The 12,625-nt window shown below is 46.2% G+C and overlaps 6 non-coding genes across 6 annotated transcripts; all 6 read left to right on the top strand.

The window, feature by feature from the left end:
* Positions 1-98: 98 nt before the first annotated feature.
* LOC130335796 (U2 spliceosomal RNA) lies at positions 99-289 on the top strand. The gene has a single exon (XR_008877347.1). It is a non-coding gene; the product is annotated as a U2 spliceosomal RNA (small nuclear RNA).
* Positions 290-2,385: 2,096 nt separating this feature from the next.
* LOC130335794 (U2 spliceosomal RNA) lies at positions 2,386-2,576 on the top strand. The gene has a single exon (XR_008877346.1). It is a non-coding gene; the product is annotated as a U2 spliceosomal RNA (small nuclear RNA).
* A 2,087-nt stretch (positions 2,577-4,663) lies between these two features.
* On the top strand, positions 4,664-4,854 carry LOC130335793 (U2 spliceosomal RNA). The gene has a single exon (XR_008877345.1). It is a non-coding gene; the product is annotated as a U2 spliceosomal RNA (small nuclear RNA).
* A 2,074-nt stretch (positions 4,855-6,928) lies between these two features.
* Positions 6,929-7,112, top strand: LOC130335732 (U2 spliceosomal RNA). Its single transcript, XR_008877304.1, has one exon. It is a non-coding gene; the product is annotated as a U2 spliceosomal RNA (small nuclear RNA).
* Positions 7,113-9,195: 2,083 nt separating this feature from the next.
* Positions 9,196-9,386, top strand: LOC130335791 (U2 spliceosomal RNA). The gene has a single exon (XR_008877343.1). It is a non-coding gene; the product is annotated as a U2 spliceosomal RNA (small nuclear RNA).
* Positions 9,387-11,460: 2,074 nt separating this feature from the next.
* Positions 11,461-11,651, top strand: LOC130335790 (U2 spliceosomal RNA). Its single transcript, XR_008877342.1, has one exon. It is a non-coding gene; the product is annotated as a U2 spliceosomal RNA (small nuclear RNA).
* The last annotated feature ends 974 nt before the right edge of the window (positions 11,652-12,625 follow it).

Raw genomic sequence — 12,625 nt, 5'->3', positions numbered from 1 at the left:
CCAGAGTGTGCATGGAAAATTGTCTGGCAGCCTCCCTGACAGCAAGCAGTGATAGTGCCCATGAAGGGCACCTTGTTGGGCCCGCCCCTTTCACGGTTATCGCTTCTCGGCCTTTTGGCTAAGATCAAGTGTAGTATCTGTTCTTATCAGTTTAATATCTGATACGTCCCCTATCTGGGGACCATATATTAAATGGATTTTTGAGAACGGGGGCCGATTTCGAAGCTTGCTTCCGTCGCCCTATGCATTGACCCGATATGGCAGTATCTTCGGGTACAGTGCACCACCCCCTTACAGGGTTAAAAAGAAAGATTCCTACTTTCATTGCTACCTGCTTGCTGGCTAGCCAGCTAGCCAGCCCTGTGGGCCTTGCTGCTGCTGCAGCCAAAAAACAAAAGGTGGTGCTGCTGCTGCTTCTGCTGCTTCTGCTTCTGCTTGTGTCTGGCCGCTGTTGGAGCGTCCAGGCACAGGACTTCTGCTGCTGCTGACTAAATGGCCTCCTTAATTGGATCATTTGAGTAGCCAGCACACCTGTGCAGGTAGGGCATGACATGATAGGCAGCTGCCTTGATAGCGGGTGGGTGCTGAATGTTCCTAATTGACAAAATAAGATTAATGCTTATGAAGAAATATAAAATCTCATCCCTTCCCCAATATCGCGCCACACCCCTACCCCTTAATTCCCTGGTTGAACTTGATGGACATATGTCTTTTTTCGACCGTACTAACTATGTAACTATGTAACATAACATGGGGGGGGTGGGGGGTCTCCTGGCTGTTCACACAGGTGTGTCATTGCTGTACATTGACCATGCATTGCTTCTGTGGTATTGCAAAGGCAAAGACAAATGCTTCCAGCCATCCATTGCACTAATGGATTGGTCATCAGCTGGCTGTCTATGTCCCGCATCAATATAGACCAAAGTACAGAGGGTTAGGCTATGCTATTGTGCACCTACCTGATGCATCAGAAGGTGCGAGGCCCTTGCTAAATTCTGTGCACAGACTTTGAGATCTATACTTTAGACTGTATCTAAACCTGCTCCAACATGGACTGACATTCTGGCCTACTTTCAGCCGATGCGACTTGTCTGTCGCTGAACAGTCGCTTTTTATGTATTCAGCACCTATGTATAATGTTGTAAAAATGCTCTAGAAGCTAAAGTCGCAGAAATGTCACACATATTTGGCCTGCAACTTTCTGTGCGACAAATTCAGACAGGAAAAATCAGTATAAATCCTTAGAAAATTATCCCCCAGTGTCTCCATCTGCTGGCGGTATTGAATAAGCATTGCTGCACTGATGGGGTATGCATTAGACGAAAAAAAAGAAGAAAAAGAAGAATAATACGCCCAGAAAAGAGGCGAAAAGGAGAAAAACGTAAAAAAACGTGAAAAAAAAGTAAGAGGAAGAGAAGGGAAAAAAAGGTGGAAATGGGTTTAAAAGTGATTTCGGCGGAGAAATATATATATATATATATATATATATATATATATATATATATATATATACGCGCACACACACACATATATATAAACGTATTCTCCGTTGAGATATTGCAGCCGCTGCTGTGTCCAGGCCCAGGAGCCTTAGCACTGTGCTGTGATGTCACTCAATACCACTGACATCACTAGGTGTAAACAACATCTCTCCTTTGCTGTGTATGTGACTATGGAGCTGTTTGGTGATGTCGTCTATTATGGCCTTCATAGAAGCAACAGGAGATTGTTGCATCCATCTAGAACCCTCAGAACTACAGTGCTATGATGTCACTCACTTCCACAGGCCTTGCAGAGTGTAAACAACAACAACCCAGCTTTGTTGTGTATGTAACCATAGGGATTTGTGATGTCACCTAGAACCTTCACAGCAGCGACAGCTTTATGAGGAGCATCAGCACTGCTCTGCCTGAGCAGAACCATCACCGCCATAGGTTGTCAAATAACCCGGGTTTAACCCACACAGGTAAGTCCAATGGGGTGCAGGCATGTCCTCTATGCTTACAGCTTCCCGTGGGTGTTGGTTTGATACCGTTTGGGGACAGCCAAGGAGGCATCTGCAGGCAACAAAGGTAGGTGTGTGCTTGTGTGTGTGTTTCCTATGCAGATCCTAAGCCCAGTGTCACATGCAAGTAGGAGGAGTAAGAAGGGTTCCTGGCAAATCCGGGTTATGGATTGCATTTAAAAAGGCCCCGTGGGAGTGCAATGGGCCCCTGTCTTGCTGCTTAGCAATAATGGTATGGGTTTAGGTTCTGCTGTGTGTACTGGTGGTTGACTGCCCCCCAGCCCAGAGTGTGCATGGAAAATTGTCTGGCAGCCTCCCTGACAGCAAGCAGTGATAGTGCCCATGAAGGGCACCTTGTTGGGCCCGCCCCTTTCACGGTTATCGCTTCTCGGCCTTTTGGCTAAGATCAAGTGTAGTATCTGTTCTTATCAGTTTAATATCTGATACGTCCCCTATCTGGGGACCATATATTAAATGGATTTTTGAGAACGGGGGCCGATTTCGAAGCTTGCTTCCGTCGCCCTATGCATTGACCCGATATGGCAGTATCTTCGGGTACAGTGCACCACCCCCTTACAGGGTTAAAAAGAAAGATTCCTACTTTCATTGCTACCTGCTTGCTGGCTAGCCAGCTAGCCAGCCCTGTGGGCCTTGCTGCTGCTGCAGCCAAAAAACAAAAGGTGGTGCTGCTGCTGCTTCTGCTGCTTCTGCTTCTGCTTGTGTCTGGCCGCTGTTGGAGCGTCCAGGCACAGGACTTCTGCTGCTGCTGACTAAATGGCCTCCTTAATTGGATCATTTGAGTAGCCAGCACACCTGTGCAGGTAGGGCATGACATGATAGGCAGCTGCCTTGATAGCGGGTGGGTGCTGAATGTTCCTAATTGACAAAATAAGATTAATGCTTATGAAGAAATATAAAATCTCATCCCTTCCCCAATATCGCGCCACACCCCTACCCCTTAATTCCCTGGTTGAACTTGATGGACATATGTCTTTTTTCGACCGTACTAACTATGTAACTATGTAACATAACATGGGGGGGGGGTCTCCTGGCTGTTCACACAGGTGTGTCATTGCTGTACATTGACCATGCATTGCTTCTGTGGTATTGCAAAGGCAAAGACAAATGCTTCCAGCCATCCATTGCACTAATGGATTGGTCATCAGCTGGCTGTCTATGTCCCGCATCAATATAGACCAAAGTACAGAGGGTTAGGCTATGCTATTGTGCACCTACCTGATGCATCAGAAGCTGCGAGGCCCTTGCTAAATTCTGTGCACAGACTTTGAGATCTATACTTTAGACTGTATCTAAACCTGCTCCAACATGGACTGACATTCTGGCCTACTTTCAGCCGATGCGACTTGTCTGTCGCTGAACAGTCGCTTTTTATGTATTCAGCACCTATGTATAATGTTGTAAAAATGCTCTAGAAGCTAAAGTCGCAGAAATGTCACACATATTTGGCCTGCAACTTTCTGTGCGACAAATTCAGACAGGAAAAATCAGTATAAATCCTTAGAAAATTATCCCCCAGTGTCTCCATCTGCTGGCGGTATTGAATAAGCATTGCTGCACTGATGGGGTATGCATTAGACGAAAAAAAAGAAGAAAAAGAAGAATAATACGCCCAGAAAAGAGGCGAAAAGGAGAAAAACGTAAAAAAACGTGAAAAAAAAGTAAGAGGAAGAGAAGGGAAAAAAAGGTGGAAATGGGTTTAAAAGTGATTTCGGCGGAGAAATATATATATATATATATATATATATATATATATATATATATATACGCGCACACACACACATATATATAAACGTATTCTCCGTTGAGATATTGCAGCCGCTGCTGTGTCCAGGCCCAGGAGCCTTAGCACTGTGCTGTGATGTCACTCAATACCACTGACATCACTAGGTGTAAACAACATCTCTCCTTTGCTGTGTATGTGACTATGGAGCTGTTTGGTGATGTCGTCTATTATGGCCTTCATAGAAGCAACAGGAGATTGTTGCATCCATCTAGAACCCTCAGAACTACAGTGCTATGATGTCACTCACTTCCACAGGCCTTGCAGAGTGTAAACAACAACAACCCAGCTTTGTTGTGTATGTAACCATAGGGATTTGTGATGTCACCTAGAACCTTCACAGCAGCGACAGCTTTATGAGGAGCATCAGCACTGCTCTGCCTGAGCAGAACCATCACCGCCATAGGTTGTCAAATAACCCGGGTTTAACCCACACAGGTAAGTCCAATGGGGTGCAGGCATGTCCTCTATGCTTACAGCTTCCCGTGGGTGTTGGTTTGATACCGTTTGGGGACAGCCAAGGAGGCATCTGCAGGCAACAAAGGTAGGTGTGTGCTTGTGTGTGTGTTTCCTATGCAGATCCTAAGCCCAGTGTCACATGCAAGTAGGAGGAGTAAGAAGGGTTCCTGGCAAATCCGGGTTATGGATTGCATTTAAAAAGGCCCCGTGGGAGTGCAATGGGCCCCTGTCTTGCTGCTTAGCAATAATGGTATGGGTTTAGGTTCTGCTGTGTGTACTGGTGGTTGACTGCCCCCCAGCCCAGAGTGTGCATGGAAAATTGTCTGGCAGCCTCCCTGACAGCAAGCAGTGATAGTGCCCATGAAGGGCACCTTGTTGGGCCCGCCCCTTTCACGGTTATCGCTTCTCGGCCTTTTGGCTAAGATCAAGTGTAGTATCTGTTCTTATCAGTTTAATATCTGATACGTCCCCTATCTGGGGACCATATATTAAATGGATTTTTGAGAACGGGGGCCGATTTCGAAGCTTGCTTCCGTCGCCCTATGCATTGACCCGATATGGCAGTATCTTCGGGTACAGTGCACCACCCCCTTACAGGGTTAAAAAGAAAGATTCCTACTTTCATTGCTACCTGCTTGCTGGCTAGCCAGCTAGCCAGCCCTGTGGGCCTTGCTGCTGCTGCAGCCAAAAAACAAAAGGTGGTGCTGCTGCTGCTTCTGCTGCTTCTGCTTCTGCTTGTGTCTGGCCGCTGTTGGAGCGTCCAGGCACAGGACTTCTGCTGCTGCTGACTAAATGGCCTCCTTAATTGGATCATTTGAGTAGCCAGCACACCTGTGCAGGTAGGGCATGACATGATAGGCAGCTGCCTTGATAGCGGGTGGGTGCTGAATGTTCCTAATTGACAAAATAAGATTAATGCTTATGAAGAAATATAAAATCTCATCCCTTCCCCAATATCGCGCCACACCCCTACCCCTTAATTCCCTGGTTGAACTTGATGGACATATGTCTTTTTTCGACCGTACTAACTATGTAACTATGTAACATAACATGGGGGGGGGGGGGTCTCCTGGCTGTTCACACAGGTGTGTCATTGCTGTACATTGACCATGCATTGCTTCTGTGGTATTGCAAAGACAAATGCTTCCAGCCATCCATTGCACTAATGGATTGGTCATCAGCTGGCTGTCTATGTCCCGCATCAATATAGACCAAAGTACAGAGGGTTAGGCTATGCTATTGTGCACCTACCTGATGCATCAGAAGGTGCGAGGCCCTTGCTAAATTCTGTGCACAGACTTTGAGATCTATACTTTAGACTGTATCTAAACCTGCTCCAACATGGACTGACATTCTGGCCTACTTTCAGCCGATGCGACTTGTCTGTCGCTGAACAGTCGCTTTTTATGTATTCAGCACCTATGTATAATGTTGTAAAAATGCTCTAGAAGCTAAAGTCGCAGAAATGTCACACATATTTGGCCTGCAACTTTCTGTGCGACAAATTCAGACAGGAAAAATCAGTATAAATCCTTAGAAAATTATCCCCCAGTGTCTCCATCTGCTGGCGGTATTGAATAAGCATTGCTGCACTGATGGGGTATGCATTAGACGAAAAAAAAGAAGAAAAAGAAGAATAATACGCCCAGAAAAGAGGCGAAAAGGAGAAAAACGTAAAAAAACGTGAAAAAAAAGTAAGAGGAAGAGAAGGGAAAAAAAGGTGGAAATGGGTTTAAAAGTGATTTCGGCGGAGAAATATATATATATATATATATATATATATATATATACGCGCACACACACACATATATATAAACGTATTCTCCGTTGAGATATTGCAGCCGCTGCTGTGTCCAGGCCCAGGAGCCTTAGCACTGTGCTGTGATGTCACTCAATACCACTGACATCACTAGGTGTAAACAACATCTCTCCTTTGCTGTGTATGTGACTATGGAGCTGTTTGGTGATGTCGTCTATTATGGCCTTCATAGAAGCAACAGGAGATTGTTGCATCCATCTAGAACCCTCAGAACTACAGTGCTATGATGTCACTCACTTCCACAGGCCTTGCAGAGTGTAAACAACAACAACCCAGCTTTGTTGTGTATGTAACCATAGGGATTTGTGATGTCACCTAGAACCTTCACAGCAGCGACAGCTTTATGAGGAGCATCAGCACTGCTCTGCCTGAGCAGAACCATCACCGCCATAGGTTGTCAAATAACCCGGGTTTAACCCACACAGGTAAGTCCAATGGGGTGCAGGCATGTCCTCTATGCTTACAGCTTCCCGTGGGTGTTGGTTTGATACCGTTTGGGGACAGCCAAGGAGGCATCTGCAGGCAACAAAGGTAGGTGTGTGCTTGTGTGTGTGTTTCCTATGCAGATCCTAAGCCCAGTGTCACATGCAAGTAGGAGGAGTAAGAAGGGTTCCTGGCAAATCCGGGTTATGGATTGCATTTAAAAAGGCCCCGTGGGAGTGCAATGGGCCCCTGTCTTGCTGCTTAGCAATAATGGTATGGGTTTAGGTTCTGCTGTGTGTACTGGTGGTTGACTGCCCCCCAGCCCAGAGTGTGCATGGAAAATTGTCTGGCAGCCTCCCTGACAGCAAGCAGTGATAGTGCCCATGAAGGGCACCTTGTTGGGCCCGCCCCTTTCACGGTTATCGCTTCTCGGCTTTTTGGCTAAGATCAAGTGTAGTATCTGTTCTTTAATATCTGATACGTCCCCTATCTGGGGACCATATATTAAATGGATTTTTGAGAACGGGGGCCGATTTCGAAGCTTGCTTCCGTCGCCCTATGCATTGACCCGATATGGCAGTATCTTCGGGTACAGTGCACCACCCCCTTACAGGGTTAAAAAGAAAGATTCCTACTTTCATTGCTACCTGCTTGCTGGCTAGCCAGCTAGCCAGCCCTGTGGGCCTTGCTGCTGCTGCAGCCAAAAAACAAAAGGTGGTGCTGCTGCTGCTTCTGCTGCTTCTGCTTCTGCTTGTGTCTGGCCGCTGTTGGAGCGTCCAGGCACAGGACTTCTGCTGCTGCTGACTAAATGGCCTCCTTAATTGGATCATTTGAGTAGCCAGCACACCTGTGCAGGTAGGGCATGACATGATAGGCAGCTGCCTTGATAGCGGGTGGGTGCTGAATGTTCCTAATTGACAAAATAAGATTAATGCTTATGAAGAAATATAAAATCTCATCCCTTCCCCAATATCGCGCCACACCCTTACCCCTTAATTCCCTGGTTGAACTTGATGGACATATGTCTTTTTTCGACCGTACTAACTATGTAACTATGTAACATAACATGGGGGGGGGGGGGTCTCCTGGCTGTTCACACAGGTGTGTCATTGCTGTACATTGACCATGCATTGCTTCTGTGGTATTGCAAAGGCAAAGACAAATGCTTCCAGCCATCCATTGCACTAATGGATTGGTCATCAGCTGGCTGTCTATGTCCCGCATCAATATAGACCAAAGTACAGAGGGTTAGGCTATGCTATTGTGCACCTACCTGATGCATCAGAAGGTGCGAGGCCCTTGCTAAATTCTGTGCACAGACTTTGAGATCTATACTTTAGACTGTATCTAAACCTGCTCCAACATGGACTGACATTCTGGCCTACTTTCAGCCGATGCGACTTGTCTGTCGCTGAACAGTCGCTTTTTATGTATTCAGCACCTATGTATAATGTTGTAAAAATGCTCTAGAAGCTAAAGTCGCAGAAATGTCACACATATTTGGCCTGCAACTTTCTGTGCGACAAATTCAGACAGGAAAAATCAGTATAAATCCTTAGAAAATTATCCCCCAGTGTCTCCATCTGCTGGCGGTATTGAATAAGCATTGCTGCACTGATGGGGTATGCATTAGACGAAAAAAAAGAAGAAAAAGAAGAATAATACGCCCAGAAAAGAGGCGAAAAGGAGAAAAACGTAAAAAAACGTGAAAAAAAAGTAAGAGGAAGAGAAGGGAAAAAAAGGTGGAAATGGGTTTAAAAGTGATTTCGGCGGAGAAATATATATATATATATATATATATATATATATATATACGCGCACACACACACATATATATAAACGTATTCTCCGTTGAGATATTGCAGCCGCTGCTGTGTCCAGGCCCAGGAGCCTTAGCACTGTGCTGTGATGTCACTCAATACCACTGACATCACTAGGTGTAAACAACATCTCTCCTTTGCTGTGTATGTGACTATGGAGCTGTTTGGTGATGTCGTCTATTATGGCCTTCGTAGAAGCAACAGGAGATTGTTGCATCCATCTAGAACCCTCAGAACTACAGTGCTATGATGTCACTCACTTCCACAGGCCTTGCAGAGTGTAAACAACAACAACCCAGCTTTGTTGTGTATGTAACCATAGGGATTTGTGATGTCACCTAGAACCTTCACAGCAGCGACAGCTTTATGAGGAGCATCAGCACTGCTCTGCCTGAGCAGAACCATCACCGCCATAGGTTGTCAAATAACCCGGGTTTAACCCACACAGGTAAGTCCAATGGGGTGCAGGCATGTCCTCTATGCTTACAGCTTCCCGTGGGTGTTGGTTTGATACCGTTTGGGGACAGCCAAGGAGGCATCTGCAGGCAACAAAGGGTAGGTGTGTGCTTGTGTGTGTGTTTCCTATGCAGATCCTAAGCCCAGTGTCACATGCAAGTAGGAGGAGTAAGAAGGGTTCCTGGCAAATCCGGGTTATGGATTGCATTTAAAAAGGCCCCGTGGGAGTGCAATGGGCCCCTGTCTTGCTGCTTAGCAATAATGGTATGGGTTTAGGTTCTGCTGTGTGTACTGGTGGTTGACTGCCCCCCAGCCCAGAGTGTGCATGGAAAATTGTCTGGCAGCCTCCCTGACAGCAAGCAGTGATAGTGCCCATGAAGGGCACCTTGTTGGGCCCGCCCCTTTCACGGTTATCGCTTCTCGGCCTTTTGGCTAAGATCAAGTGTAGTATCTGTTCTTATCAGTTTAATATCTGATACGTCCCCTATCTGGGGACCATATATTAAATGGATTTTTGAGAACGGGGGCCGATTTCGAAGCTTGCTTCCGTCGCCCTATGCATTGACCCGATATGGCAGTATCTTCGGGTACAGTGCACCACCCCCTTACAGGGTTAAAAAGAAAGATTCCTACTTTCATTGCTACCTGCTTGCTGGCTAGCCAGCTAGCCAGCCCTGTGGGCCTTGCTGCTGCTGCAGCCAAAAAACAAAAGGTGGTGCTGCTGCTGCTTCTGCTGCTTCTGCTTCTGCTTGTGTCTGGCCGCTGTTGGAGCGTCCAGGCACAGGACTTCTGCTGCTGCTGACTAAATGGCCTCCTTAATTGGATCATTTGAGTAGCCAGCACACCTGTGCAGGTAGGGCATGACATGATAGGCAGCTGCCTTGATAGCGGGTGGGTGCTGAATGTTCCTAATTGACAAAATAAGATTAATGCTTATGAAGAAATATAAAATCTCATCCCTTCCCCAATATCGCGCCACACCCCTACCCCTTAATTCCCTGGTTGAACTTGATGGACATATGTCTTTTTTCGACCGTACTAACTATGTAACTATGTAACATAACATGGGGGGGGGGGTCTCCTGGCTGTTCACACAGGTGTGTCATTGCTGTACATTGACCATGCATTGCTTCTGTGGTATTGCAAAGGCAAAGACAAATGCTTCCAGCCATCCATTGCACTAATGGATTGGTCATCAGCTGGCTGTCTATGTCCCGCATCAATATAGACCAAAGTACAGAGGGTTAGGCTATGCTATTGTGCACCTACCTGATGCATCAGAAGCTGCGAGGCCCTTGCTAAATTCTGTGCACAGACTTTGAGATCTATACTTTAGACTGTATCTAAACCTGCTCCAACATGGACTGACATTCTGGCCTACTTTCAGCCGATGCGACTTGTCTGTCGCTGAACAGTCGCTTTTTATGTATTCAGCACCTATGTATAATGTTGTAAAAATGCTCTAGAAGCTAAAGTCGCAGAAATGTCACACATATTTGGCCTGCAACTTTCTGTGCGACAAATTCAGACAGGAAAAATCAGTATAAATCCTTAGAAAATTATCCCCCAGTGTCTCCATCTGCTGGCGGTATTGAATAAGCATTGCTGCACTGATGGGGTATGCATTAGACGAAAAAAAAGAAGAAAAAGAAGAATAATACGCCCAGAAAAGAGGCGAAAAGGAGAAAAACGTAAAAAAACGTGAAAAAAAAGTAAGAGGAAGAGAAGGGAAAAAAAGGTGGAAATGGGTTTAAAAGTGATTTCGGCGGAGAAATATATATATATATATATATATATATATACACGCGCACACACACACATATATATAAACGTATTCTCCGTTGAGATATTGCAGCCGCTGCTGTGTCCAGGCCCAGGAGCCTTAGCACTGTGCTGTGATGTCACTCAATACCACTGACATCACTAGGTGTAAACAACATCTCTCCTTTGCTGTGTATGTGACTATGGAGCTGTTTGGTGATGTCGTCTATTATGGCCTTCATAGAAGCAACAGGAGATTGTTGCATCCATCTAGAACCCTCAGAACTACAGTGCTATGATGTCACTCACTTCCACAGGCCTTGCAGAGTGTAAACAACAACAACCCAGCTTTGTTGTGTATGTAACCATAGGGATTTGTGATGTCACCTAGAACCTTCACAGCAGCGACAGCTTTATGAGGAGCATCAGCACTGCTCTGCCTGAGCAGAACCATCACCGCCATAGGTTGTCAAATAACCCGGGTTTAACCCACACAGGTAAGTCCAATGGGGTGCAGGCATGTCCTCTATGCTTACAGCTTCCCGTGGGTGTTGGTTTGATACCGTTTGGGGACAGCCAAGGAGGCATCTGCAGGCAACAAAGGTAGGTGTGTGCTTGTGTGTGTGTTTCCTATGCAGATCCTAAGCCCAGTGTCACATGCAAGTAGGAGGAGTAAGAAGGGTTCCTGGCAAATCCGGGTTATGGATTGCATTTAAAAAGGCCCCGTGGGAGTGCAATGGGCCCCTGTCTTGCTGCTTAGCAATAATGGTATGGGTTTAGGTTCTGCTGTGTGTACTGGTGGTTGACTGCCCCCCAGCCCAGAGTGTGCATGGAAAATTGTCTGGCAGCCTCCCTGACAGCAAGCAGTGATAGTGCCCATGAAGGGCACCTTGTTGGGCCCGCCCCTTTCACGGTTATCGCTTCTCGGCCTTTTGGCTAAGATCAAGTGTAGTATCTGTTCTTATCAGTTTAATATCTGATACGTCCCCTATCTGGGGACCATATATTAAATGGATTTTTGAGAACGGGGGCCGATTTCGAAGCTTGCTTCCGTCGCCCTATGCATTGACCCGATATGGCAGTATCTTCGGGTACAGTGCACCACCCCCTTACAGGGTTAAAAAGAAAGATTCCTACTTTCATTGCTACCTGCTTGCTGGCTAGCCAGCTAGCCAGCCCTGTGGGCCTTGCTGCTGCTGCAGCCAAAAAACAAAAGGTGGTGCTGCTGCTGCTTCTGCTGCTTCTGCTTCTGCTTGTGTCTGGCCGCTGTTGGAGCGTCCAGGCACAGGACTTCTGCTGCTGCTGACTAAATGGCCTCCTTAATTGGATCATTTGAGTAGCCAGCACACCTGTGCAGGTAGGGCATGACATGATAGGCAGCTGCCTTGATAGCGGGTGGGTGCTGAATGTTCCTAATTGACAAAATAAGATTAATGCTTATGAAGAAATATAAAATCTCATCCCTTCCCCAATATCGCGCCACACCCCTACCCCTTAATTCCCTGGTTGAACTTGATGGACATATGTCTTTTTTCGACCGTACTAACTATGTAACTATGTAACATAACATGGGGGGGGTGGGGGGTCTCCTGGCTGTTCACACAGGTGTGTCATTGCTGTACATTGACCATGCATTGCTTCTGTGGTATTGCAAAGGCAAAGACAAATGCTTCCAGCCATCCATTGCACTAATGGATTGGTCATCAGCTGGCTGTCTATGTCCCGCATCAATATAGACCAAAGTACAGAGGGTTAGGCTATGCTATTGTGCACCTACCTGATGCATCAGAAGGTGCGAGGCCCTTGCTAAATTCTGTGCACAGACTTTGAGATCTATACTTTAGACTGTATCTAAACCTGCTCCAACATGGACTGACATTCTGGCCTACTTTCAGCCGATGCGACTTGTCTGTCGCTGAACAGTCGCTTTTTATGTATTCAGCACCTATGTATAATGTTGTAAAAATGCTCTAGAAGCTAAAGTCGCAGAAATGTCACACATATTTGGCCTGCAACTTTCTGTGCGACAAATTCAGACAGGAAAAATCAGTATAAATCCTTAGAAAATTATCCCCCAGTGT

Source organism: Hyla sarda, unplaced genomic scaffold (genome assembly GCF_029499605.1).
Source record: "Hyla sarda isolate aHylSar1 unplaced genomic scaffold, aHylSar1.hap1 scaffold_456, whole genome shotgun sequence".
NCBI classification, from domain to species: Eukaryota; Metazoa; Chordata; class Amphibia; order Anura; family Hylidae; genus Hyla; species Hyla sarda.
The sequence above is the reverse complement of the archived record's forward strand: the minus strand, read 5'-3'. Positions and strand labels throughout refer to the sequence as shown.